A 13,501-nucleotide genomic window follows, 5' to 3' on the forward strand; every position below is an offset into this window, starting at 1 on the left:
GGGGGATCCACTGCCCAGCGGAGTGAGCAGAACACAGGGGAGGTCACAGCAGCATACACCGTCGGCACTCCCTGCGGGTGCACACGGGCTCCATCTGGTCCACAGACACAATCTGGGGCAAGGCCTCAGGCGGAAGCCCTCAGCTCAACTCTCTCTGCTTCCGGATCCAGATCAGCCTGGGCGGCCGCACCACATCTCCAGGTCCTGCCAGAGGCTAGCTGGGCTTCCGGGCGGCCAGCTGGGAGAAGTCAGTGTGCTCCAGTGAATCCAGCGGGCCCCAGCGGGAGCCTTCGGGTGCCTGCTTCGGGATCTGATCAGCCTGGGCAGCAGCACCCTGTCTACAGGCAGTGCAGGGGGTAAGCTGTGCACCAGAGGCCAACGGGGAAAGGGCAGCTTGCACTGGTGAGTCCAGCACTGACAAGACAAACTAACACCACTGAGAACTAGATGGCAAAAGGCAAACGCAGGAACGTCACTAACAGAAATCAAGGCAATATGGCAACATCTGAACCCAATTCTCCTCTACCAGCATGTCCTGGATACCCCATCACACCAGTAAAACAAGATTTGGATTTAAAATCACTGGTCATGATGCTGGCACAGGAACACATGAAGGACATACTTAAAGAAATTCAGGAGAAAATGGATCAAAAGTTAGAAGCCCTTGCAAGGGAAACACAAAAATCATTGAAAGAAATCCAGGAGAATACAAAAGCCAACAAGGAGGAAATGCAAAAAACACTTAAAGAAATACAGGAGAACTTTGGTCAACAGGCTGAGGTTATGAAAGAGGAAACACAAAAATCTCTTAAAGAATTACAGGAAAGCACAAACAAGCAAGTGAAGGAGCTAAGCAAAACCATCCAGGATCTAAAATCAGAAGTAGAAACAACTAAGAAAACTCAAAGGGAGACAACTTTGGAGATAGAAAGCCTTGGAAGAAATCAGGGGACAGAGATGCAAATATCAACAACAGAATACAAGAGATAGAAGAAAGAATCTCAGATGCTGAAGATTCCATAGAAACCATGGACTCAACAGTTAAAGAAAATGCAAAATGCAAAAAGGTTGTAACCCAAAATATCCAGGAAATCCAGGACACAATGAGAAGACCAAACCTAAGGATTATAGGCATAGATGAGAGTGAAGATTTACAACTTAAAGGGCCAACAAATATCTTCAATAAAATTACGGAAGAAAACTTCCCTAACCTAAAGAGAGAGATGCCCATGAATATACAAGAAGCCTACAGAACTCCAAACAGACTGGACCAGAACAGAAATACTTCCCGTCACATAATAATCAAAACACCAAATGTTCTAAACAAAGAAAGAATACTAAAGGCAGTAAGAGAAAAAGGTCAAGTAACATATAAAGGAAGACCTATCAGAATCACAGCAGACTTTTCACCTGAGACTATGAAGGCTAGAAGGTCCTGGGCAGATCTCATGCAGACTCTAAGAGAACACAAATGCCAACCAAAACTACTATACCCAGCAAAACTCTCAATCACCATAGATGTAGAAACTAAGATATTTCATGACAAAACCAAGTTTACCCAATATCTATCCACAAACCCAGCCCTAAAAAGGATAATAGGAGGACAACACCAATACAAGGAGGGAAACTTCACCCTGGAAAAAGCAAGATAGTAACCTTTCATCAAACCCACAAGAAGTTAAGCAATCACATTTAAAAAATAACGTCAAAAATGATAGGAAGTAACAATCACTATTCCTTAATATCTCTTAACATCAATGGACTTAATGCCCCAATAAAAAGACACAGATTAACTGACTGGATACGTAAACAGGACCCTACATTTTGCTGCTTACAGGAAACACACCTCAGGGTCAAAGACAAACACTACCTTAGAGTAAAAGGCTGGAAGACAATTTTACAAGCAAATGGTCTCAGGAAACAAGCTGGAGTAGCCATTTTAATATCAGATAAAATTGACTTTCAACCCAAAGTCATCAAAAGAGACTCTGAGGGACACTTCTTGCTGGTCAAAGGAAAAATACAAAAAGAAGAACTGTCAATCCTGAACATCTATGCCCCAAATGCAAGGGCACCCTCTTTCGTAAAAGAAACTTTATTAAAACTAAAAGCACACATTGCACCTAACACAATAATTGTGGGTGACTTCAACACTGCACTTTCCTCAATGGACCGATCAGGAAAACAGAAACTAAACAGGGACACAATGAAACTAATTGAAGCTTTGGACCAATTAGATTTAACAGATATATATAGAACATTCTATCCTAAAACAAAAGAATATACCTTTTTCTCAGCACCTCATGGTACCTTCTCCAAAATCAACCATATAATTGGTCACAAGACAGACCTCAACAAATATAAGAAGATCGAACTAATCCCATGCCTCCTATCTGATCACTATGGAGTAAAAGTGGTCTTCAATAGCAACAGAAACAACAGAAAACCCACATACACGTGGAAACTGAACAATACTCTACTCAATGATACCTTGGTCAAGGAAGAAATAAAGAAATTAAAGACTTTTTAGAACACAATGAAAATGAAAACAGAACATACCCAAATCTATGGGACACAATGAAAGCAGTGCTAAGAGGAAAACTCATATCCCTGAGAGCCTCCAAAAAGAAAATGGAGAGAGCATACATTACCAGCTTAATGACACACCTGAAAGCCCTAGAACAAAAAGAAGCTATTTCACCCAGGAGGAGTAGAAGGCAGGAAATCATCAAACTCAGGGCCGAAATCAATCAAGTAGAAACAAAGAGAACCATACAAAAAATCAACAAAACCAGGAGCTGGTTCTTTGAGAAAATCAACAAGATAGATAAACCCTTAGCCAGACTGACCAGAGTGCACAGAGAAAGTATCCAAATTAACAAACTTAGAAATGAAAAGGGAGATATAACAACGGAAACTGAGGAAATCCAAAAAATCATCAGATCCTACTACAAGAGCCTGTACTCAACACAACTGGAGAATCTGGAGGAAATGGACAATTTCCTCGACAGATACCAAATACCAAAATTAAATCAGGACCAACTAGACCATCTAAACAGTCCCATAATGCCTAAAGAAATAGAAGGAGTCATAGAAAGTCTTCCAACCAAAAAAAGCACAGGACCAGATGGCTTCAGTGCAGAATTCTACCAGACCTTCAAAGAAGAGTTAACACTAATACTCTTCAAACTATTCCACAAAATAGAAACAGAAGGAACACTACCCAATTCCTTCTACGAAGCCACAATTACGCTGATACCAAAGCCACACAAAGATCCAACAAAGAAAGAGAACTTCAGACCAATTTCCCTTATGAACATCGATGCAAAAATACTCAATAAAATTCTTGCCAACCGAATCCAAGAACACATCAAAACGATCATCCACCATGATCAAGTAGGCTTTATCCCGGGAATGCAGGGTTGGTTCAATATACAGAAATCCATCAATACAATCCACTACATAAACAAACTCAAAGAACAAAACCACATGGTCATTTCATTGGATGCTGAAAAAGCATTTGACAAAATTCAACATCCTTTCATGCTTAAAGTCTTGGAGAGAACAGGAATTCAAGGCCCATACCTAAACATAGTAAAAGCAATATACAGCAAACCGGTACCCAGCTTCAAACTAAATGGAGAGAAACTTGAAGCAATCCCACTGAAATCAGGGACCAGACAAGGCTGCCCCCTTTCTCCTTATCTTTTCAATATTGTACTTGAGGTACTAGCTCGGGCAATTCGACAACATAAGGAGGTCAAAGGGATACAAATTGGAAAGGAAGAAGTCAAACTATCATTAGTTGCAGACGACATGATCGTCTACCTAAGTGACCCAAAAAACTCCACTAGTGAGCTCCTACAGCTGATAAACAACTTCAGCAAAGTGGCAGGTTATAAAATCAACTCAAGCAAATCAGTGGCCTTCCTATACTCAAAGGATAAGCAGGCTGAGAAAGAAATTAGGGAAATGACCCCCTTCACAATAGCCACAAACAGTATAAAGTATCTTGGGGTGACTCTTACCAAACATGTGAAAGATCTGTATGACAAGAACTTCAAGACTCTGAAGAAAGAAATGGAAGAAGACCTCAAAAAATGGGAAAAACCTCCCATGCTCATGGATCGGTAGAATCAATATAGTTAAAATGGCCATTTTGCCAAAAGCAATATACAGATTCAATGCAATACCCATCAAAATCCCAACTCAATTCTTCACAGAGTTAGAAAGAGCAATTTTTAAATTCATCTGGAACAACAAAAAACCCAGGATAGCTAAAACTATTCTCAGCAACAAAAGAAAATCTGGGGGAATCAGTATCCCTGACCTCAAGCAATACTACAGAGCAATAGTGTTAAAAACTGCATGGTATTGGTACAGTGACAGGCAGGAGGATCAATGGAACAGGATTGAAGATCCAGAAATGAACCCACACACCTATGGCCACTTGATCCTTGACAAAGAGGCTGAAAACAGCCAATGGAAAAAAGATAGTCTTTTCAACAAATGGTGCTGGTTCAACTGGAGGTCAGCATGCAGAAGAATGCGAATTGATCCATCCTTGTCTCCTTGTACTAAGCTCAAATCCAAATGGATCAAGGACCTCCACATAAAGCCAGACACTCTGAAGCTACTAGAAAAGAAACTGGGGAAGACCCTTGAGGACATCGGGTACAGAGAGAAAGTTTCTGAACAGAACACCAATAGCGTATGCTCTAAGAGCAAGAATTGACAAATGGGACCTCATAAAATTACAAAGTTTCTGTAAGGCAAAGGACACCATCAAGAGGACAAATCGGCAACCAACAAATTGGGAAAAGATCTTCACCAATTCTACATCAGATAGAGGGCTAATATCCAATATATATAAAGAACTCAAGAAGTTAGACTCCAGAAATCCGAACAACCCTATTAAAAAATGGGGTACAGAGTTAAACAAAGAATCCTCACCTGAAGAACTTCGGATGGCGGAGAAGCATCTTAAAAAATGCTCAACTTCATTAGTCATTAGAGAAATGCAAATCAAAACAACCCTAAGATTTCATCTTACACCAGTCAGAATGACTAAGATTAAAAATTCAGGAGACAGCAAGTGTTGGAGAGGGTGTGGAGAAAGAGGAACACTCCTCCACTGCTGGTGGGGTTGCAAATTGGTACAACCACTCTGGAAAGCAGTCTGGCGGTTCCTCCAAAAACTGGGCACCTCACTTCCAGAAGATCCTGCTATACCACTCCTGGGCATATACCCAGAAGACTCCCCACCATGTAATAAGGATACATGCTCTACTATGTTCATAGCAGCCCTATTTATAATTGCCAGATGCTGGAAAGAACCCAGGTATCCCTCAACAGAAGAGTGGATGCAAAAAAATGTGGTATATCTACACAATGGAGTACTATTCAGCCATTAGAAACAATGAATTCATGAAATTCTTAGGCAAATGGATGGAGCTAGAGAACATCATACTAAGTGAGGTAGCCCAGACTCAAAAGGTGAATCATGGTATGCACTCACTAATAAGTGGATATTAACCTAGAAAACTGAAATACCCAAAACATAATCCACACATCAAATGAGGTACAAGAAGAAAGAAGGAGTGGCCCCTGGTTCTGGAAAGACTCAGTGAAACAGTATTCGGCAAAACCAGAACGGGGAAGTGTGAAGGGGTGGGTGGGAGGACAGGGGAAGAGAAGGGGGCTTACGGGACTTTCGGGGAGTGGGGGAGCTAGAAAAGGGGAAATCATTTGAAATGTAAATAAATTATATCGAATAAAAAAAAACTGTCAACGTCAATGTTATTAATTCCCCAATAAAAAGAGACAGACTAACAGAATGAATAGAAAACAAGGTCTAGCCTGCTGCTTCATCTACTAAACACTCTTTGCCATCAAAGATAGATATTACCCGGTGGTGAATGGACGGAAGAAAACATGATGAAAATGTGGACCATGAGCGAAGTTTAGAAGAAATCTAATATTACACATTATGTAGGCAAAATAATACAAAAATTCCTCAGTCAATTTAAATAGATTCTGCACTGTATACACCATTGTTGGGTAATTTTATGTGTATATGAAAGCAACACATGATATGAGCTGGTTTACCACATATCTACCCTCACATCTATAAAGCAAAGTTTAGAGTGCACACAATTAGAACTGACTAGATACTCCTGCACACATGGATGCAAGATATTACATTATACAATATCTTACTCAGAGGAAACAATTTTCTTTTGTTTTTGAAATTGTAATATAATCATATTATTTCTCATTCCCCATTCCTCCCACCAAACCCTCTCATACAGGCATCCTTCAGCTCCTTCAGCTTCAAGGAGTGTGTCAAGAACTATACTTGCATACACCATGCATGTATGTATATGAACGTAGAAATTGTCATCAGTGACATGAGCTAGGCACAGGAATCAAATGCTATATAACCTCATTAATAATTGAATCATAAGCAGTCAATCCCCTTAAATAAAATTTGAATGGGCAGTGTGGGATGATAGATATTATAGAGTTAATATAAATAAATACTTTAGGCTGTGTGTGAAAGAGCTATTAATGATAACAGATTGTGCTCACTTGAAAAACTACTCTGTGTATGTTTTTAAGGATTCCAATAACCAAATTTTCATAAGGTAATACCCAGGAGACATCTATTTATTTAGCATTTCTTCAACTGATGTATTGAATTCTTCAAATTCTTCAAATTTCTTCTATGCCTCAAATTCTCTCTTCCATCTCTTGAATTGTGTTGGTAATGCTTGCATCCGTAGTTCCGGTTCTCTTCCCTATATTTTGTATCTCCAGAATTGCCTTAGTCTGTATTTTGTTTGTTATGTCTATTTCCATTTCCTGATCTTTGACAGTTTTATTCTTTGCGTTTGCCTGTTTGATTATATTTTCCTGTATCTTTTATGGGATGATTCATTTCCTCTTTAAAGGTGTCTATTTTCTATATAAGATTGGACTTGACATCTTCCTCTCATGCTTCTGCTATATTAGAATATCCAAAGCTTTCTCTAGCAAGAAAGCTGGGCTCTGTTAGTGCCCTGTTGCCCTGTCTCTTGATGATTGTGTCCTTACACTGTCCTTTACCTATCTGCATGTACCTGCATGTCCTTGTTGTTGATTTGATGTTCCTGATGCTAGTGGAATTTTTCTGCAATGCAGGCAAAGTCTGATAATGGATCTCTTGAGAACATAATGATGTTCAGCTCTGCTGTTTCTGCCCCCAGGTGGATCCAGCACACAGAAGATTGTTTGAGACATGGAGGTACAGATGGTTCTGTGCTATCCTGTGGGCACAGGAAACAGAACCCTAGCTTCCTTCAAGAGTATTCAGTGTGTCTAGCTGGCCTGGCCATCTTTTAATCCCCCAAAGAAACACTTTAAGACTAGGAATGAATACAAGCAAACTTGGTACAATTTTTACATATGAAAGTTGAAACTTTTTAAGTGAATATGAAACTGAGTTATTACAAAATAAAGATATGAAGCTCTTCTTTAGATTCTTACACGGCACCTTAGCGACCCTTGCATTGTCTGAAACTTCCATGAGCAGGAACATCATAAGCACCTACATGCTCAGGAATCATAGGACACAGAGGAGTGACACTTCAATCCACATACCGTACTACAAAAAGGGAATTCCTGGAAGGCAGTTCAATGTCTGAGTCTTTAAGGGCCATTCCATGATGTTCCTGAGTTGGTAGGAGTTCACTCACGCAACCTTCACAAACCATGGGAGAAATCAGGGTTTAGAATCGCTAATTTCCTGAATTTGCTGAAGATTTCCTGAGAAAGGCAGACTGGATATTCCCATCATTCTGCCCCTTCTGTTTAGACCACAATGGAAAAACTATCCATATTTGATGACCTTATACTTTGCCATTGAGGAGATCAATAAGGACTCCCACCTGCTTCCCAATGTGACCTGTGACCTTGGCTTTCCGCATTTATAATGCCTTTAATTCTCACCAAAAACTTTGGAGGGCCCACTAATGTGGCTGTCTGGAAAGAGTGAATTTATCCCTAACTATAAATACAAAACTCAACACAAACCTCTTGGAATAATTTCAGGAACTAGGACTGAATTTTCTGCTGCTATTGGAACGCTTTTGGAGCGCTACAGACTCCCACAGGTAAGTTAGAAATATTTTGGTGTCCACAACCACATTTAAAAAAAAAAAAAAAAACAGAGAAGCTGACCATGTTTACAGCAGGCAGATTTAAAATACCAGTGAATGTGTTACATGGATTTGTCAGTGATGAACAATGGAGTGTGATGCAGAGTGTGAGCAATGCATTCTGGGAGTGAGCAAGTCACTGGGTAGTGTTCATGATTCTTTCTCCAAACACTGGCAAGAGACACTGTGGATGTGCAGGCAGACCATCACTCCTAAGTCAAAAGATACAAGTCTACACTACAGAACTAAATTTGGAACAATCCTCAAGGATATCTCCAATGCAAATTATCCAAGGACTTTATTATCTCATCCAAAAAAAAAGTAGGTGTCTGAATATTACAAAGAAAATCTTCATAAATATACCACCACAGTATGGTCTTGCCAGGCCCCTTTTTAAATTGAATATATTAATTTACATTTCAAATGTTATATCCTTTCTCGGTTTCCCTGCTCCCTGAAAACCCCCAACCCGTCCTTCCACCCCCTGCCTCCAAGAATATGACCCTCCACCCAACCTACACCCACACTGGAGCCTCTATTGAGCCTTCGTAGGAGGAAGGACTTCTCCTCCCACTAATGTCTGGCAAAGCATTCCTCTGCCACTCTTTTGACTGGAGATATGTGTACCCCTTGGTTGATGGCTTAGTCCCTGGGAGCCCTGGGCTGTCTGGTTGACCAACATCATCATTCTTCCTATGGGGCTGCAAACCAGTTCAGCTCCTCCAGTCAGCTCTCCAACACCTCCATTGGAGACCACAAGCTCAGTCCAATGGTTGATTGCTAGCATCTGCCCATGTGTCTGTAAGGCTCTGGCAGGACCCCTCCGGAGACAACCATAAGTGTTTTGGTACACACTTGTTATCCATAGGGTTTGGTGACTGTTTATAGGATGAATCCCCAGGTAGGACAGTCTCTGTGTGGCCTTTCCTTCAGTCTTTGCTCTACACTTTGTCTCCATAACTGCTCCTATGAATAGTTTGTTCCCTTTATCAGAGGAACCAAAGAACCTCCACTTTGGTCTTCCTTGCTATTGAGCTTCCTGTGAATTGTAACTTGTTTATTTTGAGCTTTTGGGTTGATATTCACTTATCAGTGAGTGTATACCATGTGTGTTCTTTTGTGATTGGGTTACCTCGCTCAGGATGACACTTTCTAGTTCATTCCATTTGCTTAAGCATTTCATGAATTCATTGTTTTTAATATCTCCATTGTGTAGCTATACCACAATTTTTTGTATCCATTCCTCTGTTGAAGGACATCTGGATTCTTTCCAGCTTCTGGCTATTATAAATAAGGCTGCTATGAACATAGTGCAGCATGTGTCCCGATTTCATGTTGGAGCATCTTCTGGGTATATGCTCAGGAGGGGTATAGCTGGTTCCTCAGGTAGTACTATGTCTAATTTTTTGTGGAACCACCAAACTGATTTCCAGAGTGGTTTTACCAGGTTGCAATCCCACCAGCACGGAGGGAAACACCAGGAGTGTTTCTCTTTCTCCACATCCTCTCCAGCATCTGCTGTCCCCTGAGTTTTTTCATCTTAGCCAGTCTAACAGGTGTGAAGTGGAAACTCAGAGTTGTTTTGATTTGCATTTCCCTGATAACTAAGGATGAATATTTCTTTAGGTGCTTCAGAGCCATTTGAGTTTCCTCAGTTGAAAATTCCTTGTTTAGCTCTGTACCCCATTTTTACTAGGGTTATTTGACTCTCTGGAGTCTAACTTCTTGAGTTCTTTGTATACATTGGATATTAGTATTTATCGGATATAGGATTGGTAAAGATCTTTTCCCAATCTATTGGTTGCCATTTTGTCCTATTGACAGTGTCCTTTGCCTGACAGAAGCTTTGCAGTTTTATGAGGTTCCATTTGTCAATTCTTGTTCTTAGGGCGAGAGTGGGCAGCCTTGTCTGGTCCCTGATTTTAGTGGGATTGCCTCAAGCTTCTCTCCATTTAGTTTGATGCTGACTACCAGTTTGCAGTACATTGCTTTCACTATGTTTAGGTCTGGACCTTGAATTCACAATCTCTCCAAGACTTATCATGAAGGGATGCTGAATTTTGTCAAATGCTTTTTCAGCATCTAATGAAATGATCATGTGGTTTTTGTTTTGTTTTTTTTTGTTTTTTTTTTTTTTTTAGTTTGGTTATATAGTGGATTACATTAATGAATTTCTGTATATTGAACCATCCCTGCATTCCTGCGATGAAACCTACTTGATCATGGTGAACTATCGGTTTGATACATTCTTGGATTCGGTTGGCCAGAATTTTGATGAGTATTTTTGCATCAATGTTCATGAGGGAAATTGGTCTGAAGTTCTCTTTCCTTGTTGGGTCTTTGTTTGGTTTAGTTATAAGTGTTATTGTGGCATCATAGAATGAATTGGATAGTGTTCCTTGAGTTTCTAATTTTTCGAAAAGTTTGAAGAGTATCGGTATTAACTCTTCTTTGAAGATCTGATAGAATTCCCCCATATATAACATATATAATTCCCCCATCTGGTCCTGGGCTTTTTTTTTAAGGGGGGGGAGAGACTATTAACAACTACTTCTATTTCTTTAGGACTTATAGTACTGTTTACCTGATCCTGCTTTAGTGTTGGCACCTGGTATGTATCTAGATAATTGTCCATTTCATCCAGATTTTCAAATTTTGTTGAGTATAAGCTCTTATAGTAGGATCTGATGATTTGTTGGATTTCCACATTTTCTGTTGTTATGTCTCCATTTTCATTTCTGATTTTATTAATTTTGGTAGTGCCTCTGTACCCTCTGGTTAATCTGGCTAAGGATTTATCTATCTTGTTGATTTTCTCAAAGAACCAGCTCCTGGTTTTGTTGATTCTTTGTATAGTTCTTTCTGTTTCTATTTGGTTGATTTTGGCCCTGAGTTTGATTATTTCCTGATATCTACTCCTCTTGGGTATATTTGCTTCTTTTTGTTCTAGAGCTTTCAGATGTTTTGACAAGCTGCTAGTGTAAGCTCTCTCCATTTTCTTTTTGGGGGCACTTAGAGCTATGAGTTTTCCTCTTAGCACTACTTTCATTGTGTCCCATAAGTTTTGATATGATGCATCTTCATTTTCATTAAATTCTAAAATGTCTTTAATTTCTTTATTTCTTCCCTGACCAAACTATCGTTGAATAGAGCGCTGTCCAACATCCACATGTATGTGTGTTTTCTGTTGTTTTTGTTTGAACTTAAGACCAACCTTAGGCCATGGTGGTCTTATAGGGTGCATGGAATTATTTCAATATTCCTGTATCTGTTGAGGCCTGTTTTGTGACCAATTATATGTCCAATTTTGGAGAAAGTACCATGAGGTGCTGAGAAGAAGGTATATTCTTTTGCTTGAGGATGGAGTGTTCTATAAATATCTGTTAGATCCATTTGGTCCATAACTTCAATTAGTTTCACTGTGTCTCTGTTTAGTTTCTGTTTCCATGATTTGTCCATTGTTGAGAGTGGGGTGTTGAAGTTTCCCACTATTATTGTGTATGGTACAATCTGTGCTTTGAGCTTTGGTAAAGTTTCTTTTATGAATGTGGGTTTCCTTTCATTTGGAGCAGAGATGTTCAGAATTGAGAGTTCATCTTGGTAGATTTTTTTTTCCTTTGACCAGTATTTGACCAGGTTCTCTATCTCCAGAGATGTCTCACTTTGTGATTTCTTTATTGTCTTTCCTTATCTTTTTTGACAACGTTTGGTTGAAAGTTGATTTTATCCAATATAAGAATGGTTACTCCAGCTTGTTTCTTGGGACTATTTGTTTAGAAAATTGTTTTCCAACCTTTGACTCTGAGGTAGTGACTGTCTTTGTCACTGAGGTGGGTTTCTTGTATGCAGCAAAATGTTGGGTCCTGTTTACATATCCAGTCTGTTAATCTATGTCTTTTATTGGGGAATTGAGACTATTGATGTTAAAAGATATTAAGGAAAAGTGATTGTTGCTTCCTCTTATTTTCATTGTTAAAGATGGAATTCTGTTTCTGTGGTTATCTTCTTTTGGATTTGTTAAAGGAGATTACTCTATTGCTTTTTCTAGGTGTAGTTTCCCTTTTTGTGTTGGTATTTTCCACCCATTATCCTTTGTAAAGCTGGCTTTATGGAAAGATATTCTGTAAATTTGGTTTTGTCATGGAAAGTCTTGTTTTCTCCATCTATGGAAATTGAGAGCTTTGCTGGATATAGTAGCCTGGTCTGAAACTCTTAGTGTCTATATGACATCTGCCCAGGATCATCTAGCCTTCATAATTTCTGGAGAGAAGTCTGGTGTAATTCTGATAGGTCTGCATTTATATATTATTTGGCCTTTTCCCCTTGCCTCTTTTAATTTTCTTTGTTTACTGCATTTGGTGTTTTGATTATTATGTGATGGGATGAGTTTATATTCTGGTCCAGTCTGTTTGGAGTTCTATAGGCTTCTTGAATGTTCATGGGCATCTCTTTCTTTAGGTTAGGGAAGTTTTCTTCTATAATTTTGTTGAAGATAATTGCTGGCCCTTTAAGTTGTAAATCCTTCCTCTCTTCTATACCTATAGTCCTTAGGTTTGGTCTTCTCATTATGTCCTGGATTTCTTGGATGTTTTATGTTACAAGTTTTTTGCATTTTGCATTTTCTTTGACTGTTGAGTCCATGGTTTCTATGGTATCTTCAGCACCTGAGATTCTTTCTTCTATCTCTTGTATTCTGTTGTTGATGCTTGCATCTATGTCCCCTGAATTCTTTCCAAGGTTTTCTATCTCCAGAGATGTCTCACTTTGTGATTATTTTTATTGTTTCTACTTCAATTTTTAGATCCTGGGTAGTTTTGTTCAGTTCCTTCATTTGCTTGTATTTTCCTGAAATTCTTTAAGGGATTTCTGTGTTTCCTCTTTAAGGGCTGTTGACCCATGTTCTCCTTTGTTTCTTTAAAGGATTTTCATGTTTCCTCTTTAATGGCTTCTATCTGTTGACCCATGTTCTCCTGTATTTCTTTAAGGCAGTTTTTTAGGTCCTTCTTGAAGTCCTCTATCAGCATCATGAGATGTGATTTTAAATCCAGCTCTTGCTTTTCCAGTGTGTTTTGATATCCAGAATACGTTACTGTGGGAGAAGTGTGTTCTGATAGTGCCATATTGCCTTGGTTTCTGTTGGTAATGATCTTGAATTTGCCTTTTGCCTTCTAGTTTTCTCTGGTGTTAGCTGGTCTTGCTGTCTCTGTCTGTGGCTTGTCTGTCCTGCAGGCCTGTGTATTTGTACTCCTGGGATTCCCATTCTCTCTGTGCATACAGGAATGTAGGCATTCCTGGGAGACCAG

At 39.4% G+C, this 13,501-nt stretch overlaps 1 protein-coding gene and 1 pseudogene across 1 annotated transcript in view; one reads left to right on the plus strand and one right to left on the minus strand.

Annotated features, from left to right (window-relative positions):
- Window positions 1–13,501, minus strand: part of Insr (insulin receptor) — a 900,533-nt gene that overhangs the window by 709,427 nt on the left and 177,605 nt on the right. The window lies entirely within an intron of this gene.
- Window positions 6,571–13,501, plus strand: part of LOC127672443 (vomeronasal type-2 receptor 26-like) — a 35,331-nt pseudogene continuing 28,400 nt past the window's right edge.

The sequence above is a fragment of the Apodemus sylvaticus genome, chromosome 22 (assembly GCF_947179515.1).
Source record: "Apodemus sylvaticus chromosome 22, mApoSyl1.1, whole genome shotgun sequence".
NCBI classification, from domain to species: domain Eukaryota; kingdom Metazoa; phylum Chordata; class Mammalia; order Rodentia; family Muridae; genus Apodemus; species Apodemus sylvaticus.